Source organism: Gymnoscopelus braueri (genome assembly GCF_963280865.1).
Source record: "Gymnoscopelus braueri genome assembly, chromosome: 7".
Lineage (NCBI taxonomy): Eukaryota > Metazoa > Chordata > Actinopteri > Myctophiformes > Myctophidae > Gymnoscopelus > Gymnoscopelus braueri.
In genome coordinates, this window is record NC_137608.1 from 57,434,756 (window position 1) to 57,449,410 (window position 14,655).

The window sequence follows — 14,655 nt, forward strand, 5'->3', positions numbered from 1 at the left end:
TGGTACTACCTCCTCTTATGGCCTCCAGAAAGATGCGTTTTTAGGGCTGTTTTAAATGAGCCCAGCAAACTGCATTTTTTGAGGGATGGGGTTAGACTATTCCATTCCTTGGTGGCCGTGCTGTAGAAGCAGAATTTGCCCATGTTTGTTTTATGGGTGGGTGGTACCAGATTGTTGTTTACGCTCCCTCTAGGTTCGTGGCTGTGGGTGTCACTAACTTTTTGGAGGTATTTATACAGATATGCGGGTATAGGGGGCATTTCGGGCAATTCTGCACTTACAATTTTGAAGACCAGACCCATTTTTAGTTGTTTAACCCTGTCTTCCACCCTGAGCCAGCCTAGGCTGGCAAAGTGAGTGGGAGAGAGGTGGGTCATGGGCCCCAGTCCGAGAAGTAGTCGAATCAGTTTGTTTTGGGAGGTTTGAAGCTTAGTCTTCAGTGACACTGAGGTGTTGGAGTACCAAGAGGAGCAAGCATAGTCAAAAAGGGGCTGAATCAGGGCCCCTGAGAGGGTCCTGAGGGCCTGAGGGTTGACACAAGAGGAAACTCTGCCCATAAATCCATCTATGTATCTATCCATCTATGTATCTAGATATATCTATATATCTATACATAGATATATCTATATATCTATATATCTATATATCTATATATCTATGTATCTATACATAGATACATAGATGGATAGATATATAGATATATCTATACATAGATATATAGATATATCTATATATCTATATATCTATATATCTATATATATCTATCAAGTCAACAAACCACAAAGTGAACAGTCCCGTAAATTGAGTACAAATAAAACAATTAAACATGATTTAATTTTGGTAATACTTCATCTATCCACAGACACACATTAACACACGCACGCACGCACGCACGCACGCACGCACGCACGCACGCACGCACACACACACACACACACACACACACACACACACACACACACACACACACACACACACACACACACACACACACACACACACACACACACACACACACACACACACACACACACACGCCACACACACACACACACACACAGAAAATGTTGCCTTGTTGTTGAATTGTGCTTTACAAATGAACCATGCCTTGTATGCATACAGTACTATAGAACTTTCCTTCATAGTTAATTAATCATTTGTTCTTATTTCGCCAAGACGTATGTGATGATATTAGTTGATTCATATTTTTATGCTTTTTTATTTTCAATGTACAACATGGTGAACTCTAGGATCTAGACTCTAGAGTTTAAGAGATGTACATGAAAAAAACATATAACTAGAGTCTAGATATAACAGTTTGAATTATTCCAGTCTATAAAACAAATGCTTGTATTTATTGTGAAATCAACATGACAATATGTCATATATGCACACAGGCAGTGCACGCACGTGAGTCACATGGGGGCGCGAGCCAATGAGAGCGCGGCTGCACACAGAAACTGCACACAGAGACACACACACACAACCCGAGCACGGTTACATAGTAAACTCCACTTGGTCGGAGGCGCGGCGAATGTATACAGGTAATAAATGAACATAGCATCTGTCTAGATAACATTATGTTTAAACTATAGTATAAACAGGTAATAATGAACCTATCATCTGTCTAAATAACATTATGTATGTTTAGTATGGTTTAGAGTCTAAACCTGTATCTTCAAGGCTTGGCCATTGTTCTCACAGAACAACTTTGTCCAGTATTCAGACCCAGTCTCAGTGCAGAATTAAGAAGCTACTGGCAGCCGTTTTTTTGTGTCTTTTTTTAATAGTATCAATTTACTATTTTTAAAAGTATTTCGTGGACCACCATGGACCTTTCCGCGGGCCACCAAATGCCCGCGGGCCGCCACCTTGACACCACTGGTTTAGACTGATGCCATGTTCTTGGTTCACCTGTATAGTTACTAGTCTGTATTCCATGCATCTTATATGCAAAATGAGAACACATGCAATTCTATAATATGTACGCCGGTGTGTGTGTGTGTGTGTGTGTGTGTGTGTGTGTGTGTGTGTGTGTGTGTGTGTGTGTGTGTGTGTGTGTGTGTGCGTGTGTGTGTGTGTGCGCGTGTGTGTGTGTGTGTGTGTGTGTGTGTGTGTATGTGTATGACAGACAAAAGGATGATGTGCTCTATAATTTATTTAGAATAATTTCCTGCACTCTCTCCTAGCAGTGACTGGAGTGTTTCACCATGAAAGGAATGTGAAGGCTCTCTCTCTGTGTGTGTGTGTGTGTGTGTGTGTGTGTGTGTGTGTGTGTGTGTGTGTGTGTGTGTGTGTGTGTGTGTGTGTGTGTGTGTGTGTGTGTGTGTGTGTGTCTCCTTTTTGAGCATGTTTGCGATAATTAAGTGATAGGAGCTAGGCTACTGAGAGAGAGACAGAGAGAGAGAGAGAGAGAGAGAGAGAGAGAGAGAGAGAGAATTTTGAGACTGTATTTAATGGTACGTGTATAATTTAAAGGATAAAGGTCAACTTGGCACCTTAATGTTAAATTCATTTCTTGTATTCATAGTTATTGCTGTATGTTGTAAACTGTGTGATATTTGATCAGAACTACAGTATATTGTAAACCAAAATGTACCCAGATGAAAATATGCAGATATTAGACCCTCTAGAAAAACGCGGGCAAAAATCCTTGATTATGCGGAATAAAACTCTTGATTATGCGGGCTAAAATCCTTGATTTTGCGATGAAATATGCGGGTATTTTTGCAAATTTATGCTGTGAAATTGCGGGAAGTTGCGATATATGCGGAAAGTTGTGAAATATGCGGCAATATGCGAAATATGCGATATGCGAAAAGTTGCGAAAAATTCGAATGCGAATCGCATATTATGCGATGTGGCCTTTTTGAAAAAACGTTACCCCCGCATAATTATGCGCCATTTTGCTGATTATGCGGTAAATTCTGCGATCGCATAAACGCATTTTTCTGGAGGGTCTAAGATATGTAATTCTGCTGTAATTTGTTTTGTTACTAAGGGACCAGTCGAAATGTACATAAGGGGGGGCATGGAGGAAAATAGGGGAGGGTCATGCCTTTCTAATTTTGGTCCAAGGGAGGGTCAGCTAATTTTACTTTGAATCCAAGGGAGGGTCATGCAATTTTGAATTGATAAAATAGTCCGTTTTTTATATACCTTTTTAGTACAGCAGAACAGTGGTCAATGACCCCTCTCCATTTCAAAGGATACAAAGAATTCAAATCAAGTAACACCTTGTCTATTTAGAATCAATGACGGTCGTTAACAAGCCATCAACGCACAGCGAGTGTGAACGACCCAGTCAAATCTATTCAGCGTCTTAACGATGGTGGTTGAACAATTAAGCAAAACTTCAACAGGCGTTATTGGAGAGATGCATTATAAATAGGCCTACTATAACTGGATATTCATAATCATTTGAAGTAATTCTGTGCATGTGATTAATGTGGATCTATATGGACAGTTGTGTATAGATGCCTAGCTCCACTAGTAAAACCAGAAGCATCAGGCCATAATTGATAGCCTAATTTGTTTTATGTAGGCAACAGTGTAGTTGTAGTCACTGTAGTTGATAATTAAAAGGGCAGAGTGACAAAAGTTTTAAACTACTGGTTACCAAATATTCAACTTTCTTCAATCTGACCAGGATTCAATGGGTTTCCCACATGTAAGATGAGAACACTATCCATTCTGCTACCACTACTACAGATACACTGTGCATTTAGCAAGACTGACTACACTACAGCAATGTTCTAATCAATGTGGAAAGCAAAACATTGGACATATCAGTTTTAAATGTCATGTTGTATTTGATGGGCAGACATGCAAAAGTGTCACTTTTCAGCTACAGTCACCTTTTTGAACCCAAATAGGGCAATTGTGTGACACCTGACCCAAAAGAAAACAACATCTTGTCACCTTTTTCACCTCGGGGCTGTTTGCATGCCTGGATGGGGAGGGTTAGGGGTGTCAAGAATTTCACAATACGATACATGATGTTGGGCATGATATCGATATGATATATTATTAATGTTCTTTTCTCATGTATCATCAACATTGGCCATCATCTTATAAATAACGTTATAAAGCAAGTTAGAAACAATTACAAAGTGCTTTGTACACACAAATAAATATTTGTGCAAGCTTAATGGAGAAGTGAAGTTCTCACTAACTATAAACCCATTGTTTCAGAGGACAGATAGACACTAATATAACAAATATAATATAATATAAGACTGCATAACTATAAATTCCACAAACCTCATATTTTTGTCATCTGGACTTTACCAACCAAGTGCAGCCTAGTTATTTCCAACAGCTAAAAAAAATCTATAATACCAGATACAGTATAATACAATCTTAGATTAGATGTAGGCCTATTTGAGAGTGCAGATGCATGTCACATTAACGAGCGTCAACGAGCATCAGCTGACACACAACACCTCCCCTCTGCAGTGCTTTAAACTGAAAGTGACTGACTGGAGTCTGTTTCATTTCTCTCCAAAATACCTTGAATATGATGGAGGACATGATTAATAATTACTATGATTATGATAAGCTTTACATTTCATATCATACAGTAAAAACTCCTAACTTTCACCGGCAAAAAAAAAGAAAGTGTTTTTTTTATTATTAAAAAAACAATAAAACAAATATTACGATACAGTATGACATCATGACAATACCTATCATCACATTTTAATACCACGATAGGCTATATCGTGACACAATATATCGTGACACTTCTAGGCGGGGAGGGTTACTCTTTTTTTTGTAATCACTTGGGGAGGGTCATTGAATTTTTTTTTTTTGTCAAAGGGAGGGTCATGGCATTTTAGATCAGGGCACATACATTTCCTCCATGCCCCCCCTTATGTAAATTTCGACTGGTCCCTAAATGCTGTGTGTGTGTGTGTGTGTGTGTGTGTGTGTGTGTGTGTGTGTGTGTGTGTGTGTGTGTGTGTGTGTGTGTGTGTGTGTGTTGCACTGCGTATATATATGCATTTGTGTTTGTGATGCCAGCGGACATTTTAATTTCTACTCTTCTTCTTCTTCTCTCCACTACTGGCAAACACTTTATGATGGTGGCACCTTGAAGAGAGAGAGAGAGAGAGAGAGAGAGAGAGAGAGAGAGAGAGAGAGAGAAAGAGAGAGACTCAAAAGGCAGACCCCCCCCACCCACCCGAACCCTTATCCCCCCATCCTAACCCTCTAATAAATATTTCATTCACCTCTCCACTAATAAGGATATTAGGAAACTGCCCCCCTAACCCCCCCTCTAACCCCCCCTCTAACCCCGCCCCCCTGTGGTATATGCATGAGTCCTCTCTCATCAGATTTACATAAAAGGTTCCAGATGCTAATGTTTCTCCTGCTTACTATTCCATAAGCAGCGCTGTAGCTTAGCATGAGCAGCGCTAGGTTAGCTAGCTAGCGCTCCCACATGCAGACACAGAACAGCAACAAGGCTATAGGCGCCGTTCCAATTGGTTCTGCCCGTTATTCAAAGAAACAGCATCAAGGCCTCCAACAGACAGACAGACAGACAGCACGCCGCGTTACAAAGAGGGAGAGAGGGAGAGGTTGGCATATTTTAATTGTATAGTGTGGCGGTATAGTGTGGCGGTATAGTGTGCGGTATATGGAGTTACATTTGTGTCTTTATTAACCAAACAAAATAAAAACATTTGAGAGAGAAAAAATATAAACAGAGCAAAGAATAGTTTTGAAAGAAAACAAATTAAAACAGCAAGCGAAAAATAATAATTTGTAAGCAAAGGAAATTATATAAACAGAACAAAAAAATATTTTTAATTAAAACAAATTAAAAACGCAATCAAAAAAATATATTTGCAAGCAAAAAAATATAAGATTTGAAAGAAAATAAAAAATAATTGAGAACAAAACTTAAAATTCAAGAGTAAAGAAATAAGGAAAAACTGTTTAAACTACATAAAACAAAATACTTAGTAAAATGTTTGGGAAATAAAATGTTTTTAATGTTTTTTTTCCTCATTTGCGAATGAAAGTTGTTTTTTCTGATTGCAAAATGCCTTCTCTCTCAAAACCTATGTCTTTGGTCTCGATTTTTTTTTTCTCTCTCTTGGATTTGTTTGTGTGAGGGGTTAAAGTTCAGAAGGCGGGTCCTACGCTGATAGATGTAAGACACCTCTCCATTGGTCACTTGGAATCTGAGTGACAGCTCCCCCTTCCTTATGTAGCTTGTTGAATGCAGGGATGGAGGTGTGTTACGGCCAGCATGGTTTTTTGATTGATTGAATTATTAGCAGTTTGCAAAAAAAAACTAAAAAACATGAAAGTATAATGCCATAAGGTCAGCTAAGAGTATTTAAAACCCAAGAAAGATGACTTGTTTCCATTGGGGTCCTTTGTACTCAATTCATAGAGACATTTAATGACAGACAGATATACACTACTATGCAAAACATCATAAAAACAAAAACAAAAAAAATATGTACAGTAAACAGTTTGAGTAAACAGATTGATGGAATACTTTATTAACAGTAGGATACAGAGGTACAATTGTACAATGATTGTTATAAGGATAACACAAAAAGGCTCGTTTCCATTGTGGTCCTCTGGGACTGAGGTCAGAGCTCCATTCCAGCTCTGGACGCTACACTATTCGTTACAATATTGAGCATTTTAGGCTATTAGCAATTCAGATGATTCCCTAATGTTAGGTTTCTGTTCTACTTACAGTTTGTGATCTGTATTTAAAATTGTTGTATTGTTGTTACTGTTATAGTAGGCCAGTGGTTCCCAAACTTGGGATCGGGACCCTCAGAGGGGGTCCCCAGATTAGCTTAATGGGCAACATTGTTTTCTCTCTCAACAATAAACAAACCAACCTATACAGTATAAGTGTATACAGGGTAACACATTTCTAAAGTGACAATTTAATGACTTTTAAGACCTTTTTAAGGCATTGTGCGCTTGTAGTTCGGCTATTTTCACAATATTTATCTGTGGAACCGAGTCAAACTAAATCTAATGCCTACAATTTCAAGTGCTTGTCAGGGTGGGTGGTCCCCAGTTCAAGTATGATTATTTTGGGGGGTCCCCAGTTCAAATATGATTATTTTAGGGATTCACAGCCTGAAGCACACTATCAGACGAAACGCTTCCAAAGCAGTCTATCTGGAATGGGCCTGGCCAATAGGCCAGTCACTTCAGCCTTGCCTTAATTAGAATAACGAATATAACATAAAATAATGTAGCTTTATTTTATAATTTCAAAGGGTTCCGAGGCTGTGAATCCCTAAAATAATCATATTTGAACTGGGGACCCCCCAAAATAATCATACTTGAAGTGGGGACCACCCACCCTGACCCAGGCATTAGATTTAGTTTGACTCGGTTCCAGAGATAAATATTGTGAAAATAGCCGAACTACAAGCGCACAATGCCTTAAAAAGGTCTTAAAAGTCATTAAATTGTCACTTTAGAAATGTGTTACCCTGTATACACTTATACTGTATAGGTTGGTTTGTTTACTGTTGAGAGAGAAAACAATGTTGCCCATTAAGCTAATCTGGGGACCCCCTCTGAGGGTCCCGATCCCAAGTTTGGGAACCACTGGCCTACTATAACAGTAACAACAATACAACAATTTTAAATACAGATCACAAACTGTAAGTAGAACAGAAACCTAACATTAGGGAATCATCTGAATTGCTAATAGCCTAAAATGCTCAATATTGTAACGAATAGTGTAGCGTCCAGAGCTGGGATGGAGCTCTGACCTCAGTCCCAGAGGACCACAATGGAAACGAGCCTTTTTGTGTTATCCTTATAACAATCATTGTACAATTGTACCTCTGTATCCTACAGTTAATAAAGTATTCCATCAATCTGTTTACTCAAACTGTTTACTGTACATATTTTTTTTGTTTTTGTTTTTATGATGTTTTGCATAGTAGTGTATATCTGTCTGTCATTAAATGTCTCTATGAATTGAGTACAAAGGATCCCAATGGAAACAAGTCATCTTTCCTAGGTTTTAAATACTCTTAGCTGACCTTGCATTATACTTTCATGTTTTTTTGTTTTTTTTGCAAACTGCTAATATTAATAATAATCAAAAAACCATGCTGGCCGTAACACACCTCCATCCCTGCATTCAACAAGCTACATAAGGAAGGGGGAGCTGTCACTCAGACTCCAAGTGACCAATGGAGAGGTGTCTTACATCTATCAGCGTAGGACCCGCCTTCTGAACTTTAACCCCTCACACAAACAAATCCAAGAGAGAGAAAAAAAAAAAATCGAGACCAAAGACATAGGTTTTGAGAGAGAAGGCATTTTGCAATCAGAAAAAAACAACTTTCATTCGCAAATGAGGAAAAAAAACATTAACAACATTTTATTTAGCACAACACATTTTATTACCCAAACATTTTACTAAGTATTTTGTTTTATGTAGTTTAAACCGTTTTTCCTTATTTTTTTACTCTTGAATTTTAAAAGTTTTGTTCTCAATTCTTTTTTATTTTCTTTCAAATCTTATATTTTTTTGCTTGCAAATATATTTTTTTGATTGCATTTTTAATTTGTTTTAATAAAAAAAAATGTGTTCTGTTTATATAATTTCCTTTGCTTACAAATTATTATTTTTTGCTTGCTGTTTTAATTTGTTTTCTTTCAAAACTATTCTTTGCTCTGTTTATATTTTTTCTCTCTCAAATGTTTTTCTTTTGTTTGGTTAATAAAGACACAAATGTAACTCCATAGCGGTATAGCAGGCGAGGCCGGCCGCCCCTCCCCCCCTCTTTTACAGAGGAAGGTAAAAGCACTCATCTTCATCTTCATCTTCATACATAATGGAGAGAAAAATGAACACAAACACGTACGACAAATGGAGAAGCTTTTTTTTACATCACAGACACAAGCTTTTACAGACAGAGAGAGAGAGAGAGAGAGAGAGAGAGAGAGAGAGAGAGAGAGAGAGAGAGAGAGAGAGAGAGGAGAAACAGATCTTTAAACCTTTCAGAATGGGAACGTGTGTCATTTTGTAGATTTATTTGGGGTATTAAAAAAATAGTAGATCTACAAGCTCATAGCGTGGCACCGAGTGCCGCGCTATGAGCTTGTAGATCTACTATTTTGGATTTTTTTTCCAAATCTTCCTTTTCCGATCTGTGCTTCTGGGGGTCCCTGGAACAACATATTTTGAGATGGGGGTCCGCGGCCAAATACACAAATACTGACTCATTACAATACTGACTCATTACAATACTGACTCATTATGGGGGTCCTTGACATGGAACATTTGGAGCTACATGCTGTTAGGATTTAACAAACATTTATAATTATGACCCCCATCTCAACATGTTTAGTTCCAGGGACCCCCATCTCAACATATTTTGTTCCAGGGACCCCCATCTCAACATGTTTAGTTCCAGGGACCCCCATCTCAACATGTTTTGTTCCAGGGACCCCCATCTCAACATGTTTTGTTCCAGGGACCCCCCAGAAGTAAAGATTTGAGTAAAACATGTCTATACAGTTTATATAAGTATACATGTATATTCAAAGATTTGCACACATTTTCAGGATTCTTAAAAAAATAGCAGATCTACAAGCTCGTAGCTTGTAGATCTGCTATTTTTTAATAGCCAAATAAATCTTAAAGTGACACAGATGCGTTCCCGGTCTTTAAAGGTTAAGCTCAGGACAGTGTACAGCTGTTAGGAAACAATTAATTAATCTATTATTGAATTAATAATAATAATTACAAGGTGTTTGTGAATGAACACTAATTGAAAGCGGCCAAACGGCGGCCAAAGACAATTAGCGTGGCGAGTCACAACAAATACAAACCACTCCAACATGTCTGTAAATGTAAAACCCAGATATACAGCGTCCAATAATATCTCTCTCTCTCTCTCTCTCTCTCTCTCTCTCGTTGTCGGTAATTAATAGACGATGAATTATGCAGCCGCACGAAATGCATTATTTACCCCTCTGTCATCTGGGAGGGAAGATTCAAGGCGTGTTTCAGACGCAAATTATACTAATGTATTCATAGCGCTGTGTGGTTATATTTGCATAATCAGACGCCATAGTGGAGAGCAGATATTATGGTGGAAAAGACACCGTGAGAGCTGTGTGTATGAAATATTATAATATATACACTGTATTACAATATACACTTATGTTAACCCATTAAAACCGTGTAACCACATTATTTTATACTTTGGCTATTAAAAAATAGCAGATCTTCAAGCTCATAGCGTGGCACCGAGTGCTTGTAGATCTACTTTTTTCTATCATGAAAATGTGTGCAAACCTTTGAATATATGTATATATTTTAAAGGGAACCTTTTTAACTCTACTGTGTTAAAATATACACTTATACTGTACTGTTGAAATATACACTTATAGCTACTGTATTATGCACATAAACTGTATTCAAATACACATACTGTATTGAAATAAATACTTATACTGTGTTAAAATATGCAGTTATATGGTTCTCTACTCTCTCCTGAACATTACATTACATTACAGTCATTTAGCAGACGCTTTTATCCAAAGCGACTTACAACAAGACTAGAAAAAGTGCTCCTCGGAGCACAGGTCTCCGCCAGGTCAGGTACGTTATTGTGGTCTCCTGGTGGCGCTATAATAGGCCAATGTGAAAAGGGTGCCATTGATTCTTAGGTCGTTCACGGCAATCGGACACTGCATTCATGATTTGACTTCCTCTGCCTAGTGGGAATGTGTGTGTGAAATTTCACGGTAATGGCAAGCTGCGTTCATGATTTCAGGCATTTTGTTCAAAACGGACCAATCCTGCAAACTTTGGAAGCCAACCTTAGGCAATGAGGATGGAATCTGGAAAATCAGACAGATCCGTGTTGATCACATGACTATAGAGATACTGTGTACCGATTTGCATGACGTTTGGATAAAATCTGTAGGAGTACTATAAAAAAATGGGTTTTGCACAAATCGGCCTCCTGGTGGCGCTATAACAGGCCCATGTGAAACATTTGGGGCAGAGGTTATGAATTGGCATCCAGTGAGTGTGTGTGTGCACAGTTTTGCTGCGATCAAGCCAACGGTGCCAGAGATTAGCTGCTCACAGACGGACGGACGGACACACACACACGGACGGACGGACGGACGGACGGACGGACGGACGGACAGGGTGCAAAACATACTCTCTCGCCATGCCTTTCGGCCTGGCGGAGACAATAAGTGTATTCAACATAGGTAGGGAACGAAACTACTAATCACCAGAAGTCTTAAGTGCATTATTTTCTAAAACAAGCAACTAAGAGTATACCTAGCGCTAAGGTAAAAGTGCAATATATCAGCTACCTACTTTCTTAAACAGATGAGACAAATAGGAAAATCAAACGAGCTAGAGCTAAAACAAATAAGTGTATCGAATAAACAAGATCTAATAAAACAATAAAACAAGAGCTCGTACAACTAGTTAACAACAAGTAGGCAAGGCGAAGAGGAAGGGTAGTGTTTCCTGAAGAGGAAGAGGAAGGGTAGTGTTTCCTGAAGAGGAAGAGGAAGGGTAGTGTTTCCTAAAGAGGTGGGTTTTCAGCCTGCGGTGAAAGATGGGCAGTGAGCAGGAGCGCAAATCCCGGGGGGACGGGGGGGTTTCGTCCCCCCCTAGCTTCAAATTGGACCCCCCCCAAGTCATTTAGAATAATACAAATAAATGTTAAAACCACCTGTCCACTGTACCAAGACATCGCAGACACATACTGACCACCTGTCTGTACCAAGACATCGCAGACACATACTGATCACCTGTCCACTGTACCAAGACATCACAGACACATACTGACCACCTGTCTGTACCAAGACATCACAGACACATACTGATCACCTGTCTGTACCAAGACATCACAGACACATACTGATCACCTGTCTGTACCAAGACATCACAAACACATACTGACCACCTGTCTGTACCAAGACATTACAGACACATACTGATCACCTGTCTGTACCAAGACATCACAGACACATACTGACCACCTGTCCACTGTACCAAGACATCACAGACACATACTGACCACCTGTCTGTACCAAGACATCACAGACACATACTGACCACCTGTCTGTACCAAGACATCACAGACACATACTGACCACCTGTCCACTGTACCAAGACATCACAGACACATACTGACCACCTGTCCACTGTACCAAGACATCACAGACACATGCTGACCACCTGTCTGTACCAAGACATCACAGACACACAATGACCACAGACCAATGACAGAAGACCATCATACATCATACCTACTGGTAGAAATACAACAATGTGTGAACACAGCAGTAAGATGTGTGAACTGTTGCCATAAAAGAAGGTTAGCCAATGGAATACAACCACCCTAAGGACTACTGACTATGGAGTGTCCCGTGTAGATCTCTAGACCTACTGCACATATACTTAGACACTTGTTTCGCAATGTAAACGTATGTTTTCTCATGCCAATAAAGCTCCTTTGAATTGAATTGACTAGAGGGTAAATGCATTACTGACAAACACATGATGTCTGGATGCTCTGTCTCAAGTTCAAGTGCAGGAGACACCAGCAACGCGCGCTCGGGCACACACAGAGAGAGAGAGAGAGAGAGAGAGAGAGAGAGAGAGAGAGAGAGAGAGAGAGAGAGAGAGAGAGAGAGAGAGAGAGAGAGAAGATGTAATGATCTCTCTCTTTCTCTAGGTCAGAGGTGATGACCTCAGGCAGAGGGTCACTAACTGACATCATTGAGATGAAAAATGCATTTTGCTCTCAAAATAACAACCTTTTTGCCAAGTCTTAACACTATACATGCTGGGGGTAAGTTTAGTCTGGGATGGATCAGGATAGAAGACAGGGTTAAGTTTAGTCTGGGATGGATCAGGATAGAAGACAGGGTTAAGTTTAGTCTGGGATGGATCAGGATAGAAGACAGGGTTAAGTTTAGTCTGGGATGGATCAGGGTAGAAGACAGGGTTAAGTTTAGTCTGGGATGGATCAGGATAGAAGACAGGGTTAAGTTTAGTCTGGGATGACTCAGGGTAGAAGACAGGGTTAAGTTTAGTCTGGGATGACTCAGGATAGAAGACAGGGTTACGTTTAGTCTGGGATGGATCAGGGTAGAAGACAGGGTTAAGTTTAGTCTGGGATGGATCAGGGTAGAAGACAGGGTTAAGTTTAGTCTGGGATGGATCAGGGTAGAAGACAGGGTTAAGTTTAGTCTGGGATGGATCAGGATAGAAGACAGGGTTAAGTTTAGTCTGGGATGGATCAGGATAGAAGACAGGGTTAAGTAAATATCACTGGTATTAGTATTTAAGACAGTTAAGTGAGTGCCAAGAACGCATATATGCGTTTTTTTCAAAAAAAAAAAAAAACCAAAAGACCAAGGAGATATGATTTTTTGAAGATTTAGACTCCCATCCACTTCCTTGTTAACTTAAAACTTAAAGATTCTGTATCTCGGCTCCTGAGTACTTTTTTTTTCTCAATGAAAAATCTCTGGCATAAAACAGCTAAAAAATCTGAAATAACTCTGGCATTCCATGTGTTAAAGGGACAGAGCCCTAAATACCCTCATACCTGTATACGTATCCACAGCGACCATGTTCTGGTAAAACCCAAATATAGAACAAACATGTTAAAACTCTCATTCTGCTGCTCTACCATAATGTGTAATGTCCTGACATAATAATAATAATGTTAATAATGTTAATAATGTTAATAATAAAGTGCATAATGTGTAATGTCCATAATGTGTCCTGACACCATTCATTACAACAGTGCTTCTCAACTAGTGGTCCTTGAGGGGGTTCCAGGTGGTCCCCAGCTAAATGATGGAGAGTTGGTAACCAAATGGACCCTTATTATTGTAGGTAGAGTAGATCTATAACTCTTGAGAGTGTCTAATGAAACCAAATGGACCCTTACGGGTCCATTTGGTTTCATTTTACGCTCTCAAGAGTTAATTTATTGTTAAATATCTGCATTACTTAATTTACAAGTCTACACAATTAGGGAATGTAGAAGAATTGTTATTTTGATCAACGTTTGCCTGTTATCTCTCCTATTGGTACCAACATCAATACAGCCTGTTATCTCTCCTAATGGTACCAACATCAATACAGCCTGTTATCTCTCCTATTGGTACCAACATCAATACAGCCTGTTATCTCTCCTATTGGTACCAACATTAACACAGCCTGTTATCTCTCCTATTGGTACCAACATCAATACAGCATGGATGGAACTGTGGACAAAATCACATCCAACGACAACAACATAAAAAGGAGACCATAAGGGGAGGTGAATGTAGAAAGGAGACCATAAGGGGAGGTGAATGTAGAAAGGAGATCATAAGGGGAGGTGAATGTAGAAAGGAGACCATAAGGGGAGGTGAATGTAGAAAGGAGATCATAAGGGGAGGTGAATGTAGAAAGGAGACCATAAGGGGAGGTGAATGTAGAAAGGAGATCATAAGGGGAGGTGAATGTAGAAAGGAGACCATAAGGGGAGGTGAATGTAGAAAGGAGATCATAAGGGGAGGTGAATGTAGAAAGGAGACCATAAGGGGAGGTGAATGTAGAAAGGAGACCATAAGGGGAGGGGAATGTAGAAAGGAGACCATAAG